The 16,212-nt window shown below is 36.5% G+C and overlaps 1 long non-coding RNA gene and 1 pseudogene across 2 annotated transcripts; one reads left to right on the forward strand and one right to left on the reverse strand.

Moving 5' to 3' along the window:
* Positions 1-282: 282 nt before the first annotated feature.
* Positions 283-16,179, reverse strand: LOC120584267 (uncharacterized). Of its 2 annotated transcripts, none has more exons than XR_005647998.1 (3): positions 16,026-16,179; positions 3,173-3,272; positions 283-647 (listed from the first exon to the last, which is right to left on the reverse strand). It is a non-coding gene; the product is annotated as an uncharacterized LOC120584267 (long non-coding RNA). The 2 variants fall into 2 exon arrangements; XR_005647999.1 differs by lacking the exon at positions 16,026-16,179 and adding an exon at positions 7,509-7,593.
* Positions 1,867-1,985, forward strand: LOC120584330 (uncharacterized; annotated as a pseudogene).
* Positions 16,180-16,212: the final 33 nt, after the last annotated feature.

Here is a 16,212-nt window from a genome sequence, read left to right on the forward strand (position 1 = left end):
GGTAAGTGTAGGGATTAACAATTCATGGAGCAAAACTGAAGTTTCCAAGAGAAGAAGGAAATCGGACTCAAAATGGTACAAGACTGCAACATCAACTCTTGCTTGAGTTGCTGGCCTGCCAGCTTGCTATACATATTTCAGGCTTACTAGCTCCCAAAAATCACAAGCCAATTTCTTATAATAACACACCACACACACACACACACACACCACCTGCCTTGCGCACGCATGCACCTCCGCGCACATACACACATACATGTTCTTTGGAGAACTCTCACTGATATAGTAGATATATACCGTATTTTCAACTACAAACAATGTGTAAGAAATGTCAAATTCCATTATTTCTTCTATATCAAATTAATTCCAGCTCTAAGCTCCCATCTGACATGCCAGCAGGAAATTTAGCCTAGGTTCTTAAGACTTCGACTTTTCTGCCCGTTGTACCCACTGGCTTGGAATGGTGGGGACGATATCCAGGCTGCCAGTTCCAGAATTTGCTTCAGGAATACCGGTGACTTTCATTCTTTCACTGTCTCATAAGCCTCTAGCTCATTCTCTCTTACCCTTTCTACGTTCTGTGTGTAAACCTCCATGGATACCTGATTGGTTCATTTGAGAAACTTCCACTCAATAAACCGGGCATTCTGGAAAGACACAAACAAGTCCAAGGGTGTTACTTTGGTAGCCGCCTTCCTTGCTGCACAATGAAAGACCCCAGGCCTGACACTGATGGGAACTCTATGTAATGAAAATTGACTCAGCCTCTGCTAACCAGGGGAACAGATCCAATGTGTTTTTATCTCTTCAAGACAGACAGAAACTTGATCTGTTCAACTTTGAACATTCAGTTTTCTATAAGACCTGCCTTGTTGGTTACCATTGTTAAAAAGAATACCACAGGCCCCAAATGGTGTCAGTGGCTCATGACACCAAAACCCTACTCACTACCTGACCTAATTGCAGTTTCTACCTTTGCCAGAAATGCAATCCTAATCATCCAGTTTGGAACGTCTTAGATTACCTCATTGGTATTTACTCTTCCATGGGTCTTCTCCATCCTCTCCACCTCCCAAAGGAAGAAGAGGCAATCTACATGATAAAACTTGTCGTTCCTCTCCCCCCAAAAGTCAATGTCATAATCTAAAAATAATCCTTTTTTTCTTTTGCCAATAACTCCCCTACCGCACCCTTTTTCCTATAAAAATCTATTTTATACGGAGCACCTTTCTAGTTACTTGATGGGATGCAGCCTTATTCATGAATTGCCTAATAAAGCCAATTAGATCTTCAAATTTACACAGCTGAATTTTGTTTTTTACCACCATGTACAACAGTTCTCAAATTTGTTGGTCTCTTAACCACTTTGTGCTCTTAAAAATATTGAAAAACCAAAGAACTTTCATTTAGGAAGGTTAATCTTTTGATATTTAGCATATTAGAAATTAGTACTGATACATTTATTTAATATTTATTCATTTTATAGTAACAATAATAAACATATTACACTTAACATAAATAGCATATTTTTATGAAAAAATAACTATATTTTCCAGAACAAAAAAAGAGTAGTATTGCTTTACATTTTTGCAAATCTCTTTTAACATCTGCCAATAGAAGACGATTGGATGCTTATATCTGCTTCTCGATTGAGATATATGATGAAAATCTAGTCTCGCACAGATATACTGTTAAGAAAGGGAAATATATTTTAATATTTTTCAAATTATTACGAAAAGCATTCTTTGATAATAAACCAAAACTCAACAAATGGTACATTAAAATATCCCATCTTGCCCTTTGAATAGATCTTTTATTCACATGTAATTTTAACTCATTTGTTAGTCTTATGAAGAATATTAGTTTGTCTATGGCCATGTCACCCTGAATAAGCCGGCTCCTGTCTGATCTTGAAAGCTAAGTGGGGTTGGGCCTGGTTAGTACTTGGATGGGAGACCACCTAGGAAGTCCAAGTGCTGTAGGCGTAAAGAATTAAAAATAAGGCATTGTAAGCTGACAAGGTCCTTGCAATCTATGAGGTCAACCAAGGGCTGCCTTGCCATAAAAAATATATATTATATATATATGTTTATTATAAAATGATTTTTAAATCACATTTGTAATTACCACCACCTATGTCATGAGAAAAATCTGTGGGTATTGTGAAGCAGTCAAGTCACAGAAAGCCCACAGTGACAAATACAAGTTTTTTGAAATTCTAAATTTTGCTTGCAAGATTGAATTTTATCATTGGCAATAAATAATGTTGATGGTTTTCCTTGACGTGATAGTCTCACTTAGTTTTTTTTTTCAAGAAAATATTTGCCAAGTATCCATCTGAATAACCATAGTTCAAGTAAACATTCTGATTCATAAGTAAAGCAACTAATTTAGCTTCCAACCCACACATTTATTTGCCCACATGCTGGTTTTTAAGACCACCATTGTATTTCCATATGCACTGAAAAAGCTTTATAAATACTCCTTTCTGATTTTGTCACAGAGTCCTACAAAGGCATACTTAAGTCAAAGTTTAATAAAATCAGTAGTTTATACTGCTTTATTAAGTACCTTCTTAAGTGAAACTTGCTTTTTTTCGGTGAGTATATGAAAATGAAAAATACAATGACTACTAGTACTGTTAGGTGCCACTGCTTTGATATGTGCTAAGGTGCCAGTCGTGTTACCCATCATTGCTTTTGCATTCTCAGTGCAAATGGTAACACCTGTAAAAGCAAAATAAACTCTCAACTTTATTATGAAAATAATTTGGACATCATGGACACCCTGAAAAGATACTGGAGACTCCCTACATTCCTAGTATCTATATACCTCAATTCGAGAGTGTCTAATCTACAATGCTGGAGTACTGGGAAACAAGGAATTGGCACGGTTCTCCCACTTATGTCTTGGCAGAAGTGGGCACCTCAGTACCAAATAGCTTCAACTTTAGGTACCAATCCTAAACTAGAAACAGACCTTCAGACTAAGTAGGATGCAAAGATCAAGTTTGTATAAAACAGATTAGAAAAGGAAGACCAGCAGGAGGGAATTTATAATCATAGTGTAATAAGAACTTGAAACTAGGGTAGTAAAACACAATTAAAAAAAAAAAGAGGAAAGATATCAACCAATTTAAGAGACATAGGAAAAGTAAATATCTCAATAATACCTTAGCTTTGGAGAAATATGGCAGAGATGAAATAAAAGATGATTTCTCAAGTCCAAGGTTGGTGGTACTAATAGGAGAAAAGTAGAATCAGGAAGAATCACTGGAAAAGAATAGAAATAATAATGATAACAATAATAACTAACATTTACTGAACTTTCACTATTGTATTAAGCCGTATTCTAAGAGCTTTGATTTTAGATACCTTTTTGTTTTTAGATTTGAGCTTTGTTTTTGCTTTTAAAGATGAGATAGGCTGCTAATAAACTGACAAATTATAAAATTTCTGTCCCACCACTTTGCTAGTAACTCTTCTTTCTCTATTACCATGATATGAAGAATCCCAGGCATAACTCGAAGGATAACACTGAAATCTTAGCATTTTTAATCTTGGTTAACATGTAAAAACAAAAGTAAATGCTTATCTAGTAGAGGGGAATGTGAGTCAGTTCACACATTAATCTTTGAAATTACTGCTGTTAAATTAATCAATACAGATTGTGTGGTAGGTACTTTCTACGATGACTCTCGGTGATCCCAGGATCTCTGTCTTGGTAGTCATGCCTTTACGTAATACTCTCCCCTTGAGTGTGGGCTGGACTTAGTGATTTGCTTTACAAATAGAATATAGTTGACTTTGAACAATGCAGCGGGGGAAAGGTGCTGACCCCCACATTGCACAGTTGAAAATCCATATACAACTTTGACTCCCCAAAAACTTACTTATAGCCTACTGTTGACTGGAAGCCTTACTGATAATATAGTCAATTAACACATATTTTGTATATGGTATTCATGCAATAAAGTAAACTAGAGAGAAGAAAATGTTATTAAGAAAATCATAAGGAAGAAAAAATATATTTATCTATTTATAGAAAAAACCATGTATAAGTGGACCCACACCACACAGTTCAAACCCATGTTGTTCTAGTGTCAACTGCGCAACAAAAAAAGGCAGGCTATCACTTCTGAGATTAGGTTACAAGACTTTGGCATCCAACTTGCTTGCCCTTTCTTCTCTCACCTGTTCACTCTGATAGAAACTAGCTTTCATTTTGTGACTGTCCAGTGGAAAGACCCACTTTCTAAGGATCTGAGGGAGGTTTCCAAACACAATTTGTGAGAGACTCAGGCACTCAGTCGAACAGCCCACATGGGTATGAATCCTATCAACAGCCACTTCGGTGAGCTTGGAAGGAGATCCTTCCCTATTTGAACCTTCAAATAAAATTACTGCCTTGGCAACCCCTTGATTTTAGCCAGAGTAACCCATAAGCCACACCCAGGTTTATGACAAACAGAACGTATAAAATGAGATGTTTGTTGTGTTAAGCCACTGAGTGTAGGAGTAATTCATTACACTGACATTGAGGACTAATACAGATGAGAACAGTTACTCAACATTCATTTATTTATTCAGTGACAATATATTGAATGTCTTTATGCTAGTCACTGTACCAAGGAGAACAGAAGCAGATGTGACTATGGGTCCTGCCCTCTAGAAATCAATCTACTAAGGGAGATAAATAGGTAAATAGATAATACACAATACCTATAATGGAGATATGAGATAAAATTATGTGGGATTGGACATGGTTCCATAGTGTAGTGGTTAGCACATCTACTTTACATGCAGAAGGTCCTGGGTTCGCGCCCCAGTGGAGCCACGGTCCATGGTCTACAGCCATGCCACCCTAAACAAGCCCGATATCTGATCGCAGAAGCTAAGTAGTGTTGGACCTGGGTAGTACTTAGATGGGAGACCACCTAGGAAGATCAGGTGCTGTAGGCATAAATAATAATAATAAATAAATAAAAATTATGTGGGACTATAATAAAGAAAATAACTAATTCTATTTGAGATGGCTTCGCTGAGCACCATTTGAGCTAGATCATAAAGCTTGACCACATTAAGACTCTGGCAAATAGGATTGATTCAGGTGAAGCTGCTACTTCCAGAAATCAAACCAAGAAGACTTCATGTAATTATTGTCAAGCCACTTACATGCAGTTATTAGACAAAGGCATGAGAGAGAATAAGATCTCTTCAGAAAAAAAAGCGTATGGAGAAAAGCAAAGACCCATGTAGGTAAAATAAGGGAAGATGATGTTTGATTGATAATATGAACAAAGAGATATATAATTTCCTAAGCTATTTTAAAACCACAAAATGAAAATTTGAGTTGACATAATTTAATCACTTTTTTTTAAACCCAATTTTTTACCAAGATAAAAGCACAGTGCCAAAAAGGCAGCCAATAAATATACAGGTTGAACTGAAAACCAAACACCAGTAAAATCTGTACCATCTAATTACTTAAAAGCCTGAACTCTAAATAAAAAGGTTTCTTCTACTTAATAAGTGATTCTAGACAACTAATGTATTTAATGTATTTCACACAAGCCTAAATTTTCTTATTTGAAAATCAGAATTTATCATAACTATATCTTTAAAACCAGATTTTTTGTGAGCTCATATTCAGTAACATATATGAAAGCACTCTGGAAATGTTTAAATCGCTATACAATTCTTACAGCTATTCAAGCAAGGCTATCAGATCACAGTCACTAAGTCTAATTTTCAGATTACAACAATTTAAAAACCTACTTTCTACTTAACTGACCAAAAAAATCATATTTTGATTTTTAGCTTTGACATATGGAAATGAAACATGAATTACATATTGGATTCACATGTAAATGTCAGAAAAATTTCCCTGATTTAGAGAATCTGTTGCATTTCCTTAGGAAATTAATAACTTGATCAAAGCCATGAAATAAGGTTTGCTTCATTTACTTTGCCTTCTTTTACACAATGGCTTTTTCAAAGCTGTGTGTGTTACCTTTGCCTTACAATATGAAAAGGAGTCCATTTACTGAAGGATACCATTTGGCTGTGTATTTTTGTGTTTTATTTGCACTTGACGTTTGAATTAATATATCCCAATTCTCCCTCCAATTTATTAGTGAATTTATCGTAGTTAGCTAAAAAAAAAAACCAAACTTGCGGGTAAATTAGATAATAAACTGTGATTTACTAGGAGTCAGAAAGCTGCACAGACAATTGGGCTAATAGCATTCAATAAGACAACAGATAGTGAATCAACATGTCACTTCATTCACACTATTCTGTAGGTCTCGAAGCAACTAACACATTCTTTCTCTAATAGAAGTTAAGTAGCATATTCCTTTTGTAAAAAAATAAAATCCTTTCCCCACAAGAATACATAATAATATATTTTAAATACATTAAAAAGACTAATTAACATGATTTTCTCCAGCAGTACTAATAGTAGATAAACTGGAAAGAAAAGATGACTTGTGGAAAGATGGTTAAATCAAGGAGGGAAAGACTAATCTGGAATGGGCGCAGAATGCTTCCCAGTAGTTCATGAGTTATCTGCCTAATCACCCTGTTGCCCTTCCTTTTAGCCATGATCACTTCCAAAAAAAAAAAAGAGAAAAAAAAAATGGAACTCACCTGTTCTTATCTCTACCTCCAAATAATTATTTTTGTGTCTACTCATATTCTACTTCTTATTTCATAGAGATTGGTACTTTCTCCACCTTCTCAAGGAGAGAATCTCTTCCTACATTCTCTATCTACTCATGGTCAGCCTCCCTGATTTTGCTTCATCATTAGTTCACTTATAACTCCTGCATCTAGGCTATTGGTGATCTCTCAGTCTAGAAATACGTTGACCCTTCCCCAGAATCTCAAACATATCTTTCCCTATTTTTGTCAGTCCCTCAATTTACTTTCATTTCTTTTACTGCCAATATCCTTGAGTCACTTTTGTTTACGGTTTCCCACTTTCTATTAAATTTTCTACACATTATAATGTAGCTTTCATTGTTATCAACTCTAATAAGATTGATCTCATTTAGATCACCAATGCCATTCTAACCAGAATCAATGAACGTTTTTTAATAGTAGTACTATTATCTACAGCATTTGACACAATTCCTTCTCCTAAGAACCCTCCTTTCTCGATCTTTTCAACACTACTCTTTCCTTCTTTCCTTTCTACTTCTCTGATAACTCCTTGTGTTTTTAAAAATATCTTTGCATTAGTTATTTATTACTGTGTAACAAATTACCCGAAAATCTAGTGGCTCAAAACAACAAACATTAATTTTCTTAAAGTGTCTATTGGTCAGAAAGTGGAGCAGCTTGGGGTTGGGGGACAGGGGTGTTCTGGCTCAGGGTCTCTGGTGAGGTTGCAGTCAAGGCCTTGACTGGGACTACAGTCATCTGAAAACTTGAATGGAGCAGGAGGATCTACTTCCATGATAGTTCACCCATGGCTGTTGGCAGAAGGCCTCACTTCCTCTTTACCTTTTTATAGATGTTTCAGTTTCTCACTGGCTGTTTGCTAGAAGCCTCGGTTCCTCACTACGTGGGTCTCTCCATAGGTGGCCTGAGTGTCTTCACGACATGGTAGACAACTTCCCCCAGATCAAATAAAGAGAGAGAAACAGACAGAAAAGCTGTGATACCTTTTATTCCTCATTCTCTGAAATTGTACACTGTCCTTTCAACTTTAATTCTATTTGTTGAAAGTAAGCCACTAAGTTCAGCCCAACACTCAAGAAGGGAGGAATTACTCTACCTCTGTAAGAGTATCGATTAATTTGAGGGCATACTTATATATTACCACAGACTTCTACATATTATTTCTTGAATGTTACCATTACTTAAGGGGTCTTACCTCAGTCCTTTTACCATCTCACTCTGTTCACTCTCCCTCGATGATCTCGACTACTCCCACATTTCTAAGTCCCATCTATATTGTTGAATATAGTCATCTATATTGAATCACAAATTATTATTTAAGATTCATTATTCTAGTCCTGACCTCTCTTCCAAACCCCATATTTGTATTTTAAACTATCATATATCACCTAGAAAGCCAACTCAGCCTGACCAAAATCAAACTCCTGTTTTCTTGTTTCTTGCTTCCAATTTGGCTCTTTCTTCTATATCTCTAAAAGTTAGTTGTCTAAGATAGAAAACAAAAAATCATATTCAATTTCTACCTCTCCCCACCACTCATATCCTTTGATATAGATTTATCAATATACCTCCTAAATGATTCTCAACTTATTTCTCCTCTCCATCATCACTATCTTTACAGATTGTCATTATTTCTAAGACTACTTCAGTAGCCTAATAATTGATCCCTATGTACAGTCTCTCCTCTTTCTAATTTATCTTTTGTCAGATTTATCTTGAGTAAAATATATATCTGAATCATATATCTCTATAAAAATCTTGAACGGGTCACTAATAACTTCAGTTTAAAGCCCAAGTCCTTTAAAATGATATATAAGGTCCTTTAAAATCTGATCCAGCTTTGTTTCTAGCCGCATTTCTTGTCACTGTCTCAACATTGCTTCACCAAATCATTGTTAGTCCCCCAAAATGTCATGTATTTTCAGTCATATTTCCACATGCTATTTTCTCTGTCTGGAATATCCACTACTCCTTACTCTGCTTGGTAAACTCCTATATTCAGAGTTCAAACAGCACCTCCTCTAAGCTCCTCTCTCTGACTTTTGTAGGTGAGAAATCACTTTTATCTACTATTGTTCCACATCATCTTGCATATACTGAGGACATATATTTTTCACCTGTATGTCATAGATCTTTTTAGGGCTGTTTCAGTTTCAACAGTTCTGTCTTTAGATCCTCATAAGAACATGCATAAATTTGCCAGACTATGTTTCTCACTTTTTTTTATTAAAGAAAATATGATTGCTAGTGACACTATTTGTCCCCTCCAGAAATTCCAGAATAAGCTATTACAGGAAGAAACTTACCTCTCTGTTGCAGAATTTTTGGAATCTTTTCTGATTTTATGTTGCAAACATGCATCATTGAAGATGACAATGTGTAATTTTAAGCCCAGGGCACAAGTAAATATTTTAGCAACATTTATACCCTTCTCCACATTGCTCATTTCCCATTCACTGCAACCCCCAACATACCATTACAAACCCACATTCCTAACAATCAGCTGAGGTGTCATCAGAACTGGAAGAAAGGAAGCCCACAAAGGTGTTTGTATACCTAATTAAAGACACTTATCCTTACAAATCTCATCTATTAATTTTGTCCTTTTATTGTAGAATCTTGGCATTTAATGACATATAGTACAACCCTATTATTACTAGACACTTCTCCAGATGAAGCTGGGTACTCATAACATCTTGGCGCAGAGGCTATTAATTCATTTTCAATAGATAAGATAAACACCAAAATACCAAAACTAAATACACCCTTACAGAGAAAATGGGAAAAAACTCTCAGCTCTCAACTTAGTTCTCAGCCATCGTTCATTTTTTTTAACACATTTATTGAGTTCCTTCTTAGAAACAGGTTGCATTAGGTGCTATTAATGCAGTGATAAACAAGAGAGTCAGAATCTCTACTCCTACGAAGCTTACATTCTGGGGGAAAAGACACTCAATTAAGAAATAAACAAAAACACGAAGTTACAAATTGTAATAAATGCTATTAAAAAAATTAAGACAGTGATGAGATAGAGGTTAACTGGGAGTGGGGGATAGAGGCCCTTTAGATATAATAGTAAGAGATAGCTATTTGGAGGAATTGGCATTTGAGCTGAGACCTCAGGGATAAAAACGAGCCAATTATATGGGGTCTAGGAGAACATATCCCAAACAGGTAACAGGGACAACCATACTCTAAGTCAGCAGTCCCCAACCTTTTCAGCACCAGGGACTGGTGCACCTATGAGAATCTAATACCTGATGATCTGAGGTGGAGCTGAGGCGGTGATGCTAGCGGTGGGGAGCAGTTCCAAACACAGATGAAGTTTTGCTTGCTCGCCCACCACTCACCTCCTGCTGTGTGTCTCAATTCTTAACAGGCCACAGTAAATACCCCAGTCACTCTGAATGAGTAGCTAAATTTTTAAACCAACTCAAAAGTCAAAATTACACTACCAGAAAGCATCTGGTAGTGTAATTTACACTTCCCGTAAAGCATCTCTGTCACAGTTGCCTCTTTTGTTTTCTCCAAGCTGCTTTTTCTATATTTGTCTTTTAAATGTTCTTCTCCACATCCCTATATTTTTTGTTCCTCCTCAAATTTGTTCATTCCCATTGACACTATATGTTTCAAAGTCTCTCCTAAGTTTCCAAGTCAAATACCCATATGCCATTGGATTTCTCCACATGGATGTCCCACTAACATCCTAAATTCAACACAACCAAAACTGGATACATTACTTCCTTCCCTGCTCCCACACTCCATACATTGCCAACGTAACCTACCTAGCACTATCACTGATCATTTGCCCAAGCTTAACACCTGAAAGTCCTCTTCTTTTTTTCTGACTTTTTTCCCCTCAGCTCCCACATTTAGTCACCCAATCTCCCAATTTTACATTCTTAATGTTTGTCGGAGTGAGTTTCTTTAGAAACTAATGTCAACACTGACTATTTTGTCTTTACACTACGACTTGGACTATATAGTAGTATAAACTTAGTATGCTTACCATGTGCCATTCTGAGTTATTCATATGCATTATATCATTTCATTCTTCCAACAGCCCTATGAGTTACAAACAGTATAATTATCTTTTTTATATACAAGGAAACTGAAGCTTAAGAGGTATTCTGCTACCTATAGTCACAAAAGTGAAAACGGTATTTAATTCACGTGTTTCTGACTCCAAAATCTAATTTTTTAAATACTCTATCATAGAAGGAAGTAGCAAATGAGCTTTCACAACAGAAAATTAAGCATTTAAGATTATATTTTACATAAATATTCTCACATTATTTGGAATGTTTACAGAACATTTTTTACTCACATGAAATGTTTTATTCATTTCTGCTTGTTTCTTCTTTGTTCATTTACTTGATGATCTGATAGCTAAAAAATGCTGGCAACCTATCGATTTTTAAAGGGCAAATGTGAGGGAGTGTGTGGAGAAAGAAAGATGGCAGTAGCCAGGCTTCCTCCTGACACCCCTACCTAACTTCCCAGCAGAAGTGACTCAGCACTTCCCTTATGTAACCATGTGTCTGGTACGCATGCGCAGACTTCCATCCTCTGACAGGGTGCGGCTCTTTAACTTGTGTATAAAAAGGACACCACCGCCCTGTGTGTTTGGCCGTGCCCTTGCTGGAATAAAGAGCTATGGTGCATTTGCCTAGGACTCCCCGTATTTTCTTTCAAGTGCCCAAGTCTCATACCCCTTACCGTGGAACCTCGAATCTGCAGCAACACAGGGAGAAAGTTTGAAATTAAGTACAAGAGGTTATTGCAATAGCTCAAGCAAGAGATGTAGCCCTGAAATGAGTAGTTAGATAGGAAGAGCATAATTTGAAAGAAATTTAAGAAGTGGAGTCATCAGGACTTGACTAGATTTGGAGGTTGCAGAAGGAATCAAAGATGACTCACTGAAGTTCCTATTCATGGTACCTAGATAGAAGTTAGACTAGTTTTTGTTTGGGACTATATATGTTAACTATTTATGAAAAGCCCTAAGGCAGTAGAGAGTGGTAGGCAGGGTGTTGAGGTGGAGAATAGGACAAGCCTAAAATGGGGAGTATAAACTGAAATAGCATAATATAAAAAGCAGATATTATTGAGCTGAAGAAAGCATGGAATCCCTTGTATTGAATTTAAAGGGATATGGTAACCATCAGAAAGCTATTACTAGGGAAAGGATGTGATTCATGGGAATCATGGGAAATCATTTTAGCTTCGATGAGGCAAAAAATATTTGGAAATTGTATACCTTGATTTCTTGACAAATACCATAACAACTATCATCATAATAGCACCAAGAAATATTTCAAATAGAAACAGATAAGTCGCCCATGTAAGTCACTCATTTAAGAAAATTTTATGTCAGTGTAAATTGAAGTGAATAACAGAATTGAAACTCAAACTGACAAGTTAGATTTTATATGCTCTACTGAATCACTGGCAAATCTTTTGTAATAGTTTATTGTTTTGGAGAGGAAAAAAATATCTTAAAAGAAACTGCCTACATATCAGAAGCATTTTGAAGCATTCAATATTTAAATCAAAATACTTTCTAATATATACTGCCTCAACCCATAAATTGGAACAGCAGCTTATATGCCCAAATTTGTCTTGTCTTTATAAGAATTTATTTAGATTAACTAGTAGTCTTGCTTCTAGTCACCATAATAGCAATACCCACAGCATAGTTTGCTCATTGATCAGTCAGGGTCTGTATTAGTTTGCTAGGGCTGCCATAACAAAAACCACCACCTGAGTGACTTAAACAATTGTGGACGACAAAAGAATTCAATGGAAAGTAACCTGCATTCTGCAGAAGCCCTGATCTGATCATAAATTCCTAACTGGGCAGATCAGGGTAGGTAGTAACACTCCAGGCATATAACTTCTTTAGCAAAAGGTTTATCTTTGTCTTAAGCAAAACCTGTCCATTGTTTTTGTGCACCTAGATTAACACGTCTTTGAAATGGCTCTTTTCAGACCCCACAGAATCAAAACCACATAATGTAGTTAACTACCCTATAATCCCATCCTCACCTTGGTTTGTCCCACCTTCAGGTAATCTTCCTAATGTTCTCTCCTTAATTCCAAATGCATAAAAGCTGAAACTGACACTGAGAAGGATTTTCCTCAGTCTATTGAGATCTTGCTTCCAGGCATGTCCTTGCTCAAATAAATTTTTATAAAAATTCTCTACAGGTTTAAACTTTCTTACATCGACACAATAGAAATTTATATTCTTATAATTCTGGAGGCTAGAAGTTCAAGATCAAGAACAGGGTTGGCAGGGTTGGTTTCTTCTGCGGCTTCTCTCCTTGGCTTGCAGATGGCTGCTTTCTTGTTGTGTCCTCATGTGGTTATCTCCTTTGTGCAGTTATCTCTAATGTCTCTGTGTGCAAATTTCTTCTTCTTATAAGGATACCAGTTAGTTTGGATTAGAGGCCACCCTAACAGCCTCATTTTAACATAATCACCTCTTTAAAGGCCCTATCTCCTAATACAGTCACATTCTAAGGTACTGGCTATTAGTGCTTCAACATATGAATTTGGGGGAGAGGTGGAGAAACAATTCATCCGAAAACAGAGTCCTTGGTTGCAAATAATTAATATGAAGCCTAACTTAAGTAAAAAAGGAATTTATTAGAAATATTGCTCACAGAATCTAAGAAATCCCTGGGAAGCAATTCAGAATCTTGGGAAGCCTGAAAAAGCAGGCTAGGAAAACAAAAATATCAAGAGATAATAGCAAACAGTGTAATTAAAGTCTAGTGCAGATGCTGCAACTGGCCTACCAGTACTGGACTTGTAATATACCTATTCTTCTAATGCCCTGAAGTACTCCTGAACTCTTCCTGAAGTCTTGTCTCATTCTCTTGAGATTAAAAGCCTTAGGCACGGGTGGAGATGGCAGGAAGAATCTGCCTGACCAACCCTAATTTGTATACCTAGGATCTGGTTCTGTGGGATTAGGGAAAGAGAAATTTACCTTTAGCTTCTAAAGAGAGATTTTAACATAATGGGTAATCTCTCTCACACACTCTGGAAGGGCCTTTGTTCTTCCATTTTATTTTGGGTCTTGGATCTCTCTCTCTCTTTCCTTTTTTTCCCCTCTAGCTTTACTGAGATATAATTAACATGTATTGTGTTAAAGACGTACAATGTGATGATGTGATATATGAATATACTGCAAAATGATTACCACAATAAAGTTAAACAGCCTTCACCTCATATAGTTATATTTTGTGTGTGAGAGGAATTTTAGGATTTACTCTCTTAGTAACTCTCCAATATACAATACAGTATAGCTAACTATAGTAAAGAAAGATCTTTAGATGTGGATGCTGAGTAGCAGAAAAAGAATTTCTACTTCAGTACCAAATCTCCTACTGCTTAGTGACTCAGGTGCAAGAAATACATTCTGATATCTTCTAAAGATGTAGAGGAATGGACAACATCCAAGGCAGTATATCTACGGCCCATATACCAAATCAACTATCCAGGTTTGGCACTTTTTTCATTTTTTTTTAAGCTCTTATTATGGACATTTACCTCAGGGTGTGGAGGTGCCAGATAAGACAGGTTGGTCTAACGTGGGGAGTATAATGTACTTCACTCATTTTGACACCCTAGCTTATAGCCTTGCTTTCTGGGTCAACTGAATTTGTAATCCCTGGACTACATCTTTTAAACATTTTTTTGTGGACATTTAGTTTGAATTATAAAGGAGTATAGAATTCCTAATCTTTCCTCCAATTGCTATTGGACTTCAAAAACAAGCAATTTTCTTATTTCAGAAAACAGGGAATTCAATGAGTTAAATTTCTTTCTACTCTATGAAGAAATGACTGAGTGAAGAGGGCTATCAGAGCAGGTATTGTATTTAGAAAAATGTATATTTTCCACTTGAAGCAAAGGATGATCTTCTTTCTCTATCTAGACCACACTTCAGGCCAGAAGCAAAAGCAAAAGTCAGAGGTAGAAGGGCTATACAACTATGAACCTGGGGCCACTACTATGAGATTCTAGATTCTTTGTAATTTCCCTGTAGTTGTTACTTACAATTCCTCGGTTTAGTAAGAATGATTATTAATAAGACATTTCAAAAAAACAAGGAACCCAAAGTGTATCATTATGGGCACTAAAAAGAGGAAGTTACAGCAAATGCATTCTACCCCTACAGGAAGTCTTAAAGAAGAGGATTCCAAAAGAAGTCAATGGATTATTGTACTGAGTAAAGAGGGAAGCAGGCTGGGTCTGTCTTCTGACAAGAACAACTACAAAAATAACGAAAGATTAAAAAGGAAGTAAATAAGACAGGGAGTCCATCAACCTGGGATAGGAGCGAAATGAAGTAAAATTCATATATAGATATAGATAGATATAGATATATAGATATAGATATATAGATATATACACACAAACACATACTTGGGATTCTTTGGCATTATCTTATGTAGAAAGTTACTAAGCAAAAAACTGTACTAATTAAGGAGACTTACAGCTTTCTCATTAAGCAAATTAATGAAAAAGATTAAAAATACTTTCTGGAAAGAATTCTTGGCACCTAAAAGTAACAGTTTAAACAATAATCATGGAACAAAGTAATGGCTGAGAATTGTACATTTTTTAAAGATAGTATTTTGGTTTGTACCAAATATTAAATATTTGTTAGTTACAAATATTTGTACAAGTATTAACAGGACTCTTTCACTCATCCAACACTTTTTCTAACAGGATCTACTTTTGTAATGTGATAATCGTTTACACTTTTAAGTTAGACTGTCGAAGTTGGAATCCCTGGCTCACCTTTTAATATAACCTTGGGCATGTTTCTTCCTTTCTGTGCTTCATCTAGAAGATGCAAATAGTAACAACTCCTACCTCAATGTCGCTGATAACTAAATGATAGTGTGTGTAATGTGCCAATTAGTTTCTGGACTTATCAAGCACTTAATATAAGCTGTTGAGATGTGCTCTCCACCCTCAAACTAGGTTTGGTTAAATTCCCATTATAAGGATCTTAGGAATCATTTATGCATTTTCTGAAATCTGAAAATAACTTGATCAATATAATTCGTCAAAGGAGTTCAAGTGCCTCCTGCTCTGGGTGGTCATCCCTGGTCTCTTCAAATAAAAGGAAACTTTTCCCATTTCTTCATAAACCTTCGCAGGAACCTGAAGTATAAGTAACTTGGGTACCCTTGTCCTCCAAGCAGCCCTGAGATGCTGCAGATGCTCGGTCACTCAGGATGGGAATGGTCCAGGAGACCATTAAACCAGCGGTAGACAAACTCCACCCCAGGCGAAAATGAACAAGGGCGGCCCAACCTCAGCGAAAGAGAACACAGAAGGAAGACACAACACACTCTCCCGGATTCATCCTCCAGCTTGTTGCGTCCTAGAAAGGGCCAGGTGGCTGAGCGACGTCACGTGTTACGCGTAGTCATTTTCCCACGTCCCGTCCCTGCCCCCTCCCGGCGGGCCGCAGCAGAAGCGCACGCACAGCTCCGCTTCC

Source organism: Pteropus medius, unplaced genomic scaffold (assembly GCF_902729225.1).
Source record: "Pteropus medius unplaced genomic scaffold, Ma_sr-lr_union100, whole genome shotgun sequence".
In the NCBI taxonomy this organism is placed as follows: Eukaryota; Metazoa; Chordata; class Mammalia; order Chiroptera; family Pteropodidae; genus Pteropus; species Pteropus medius.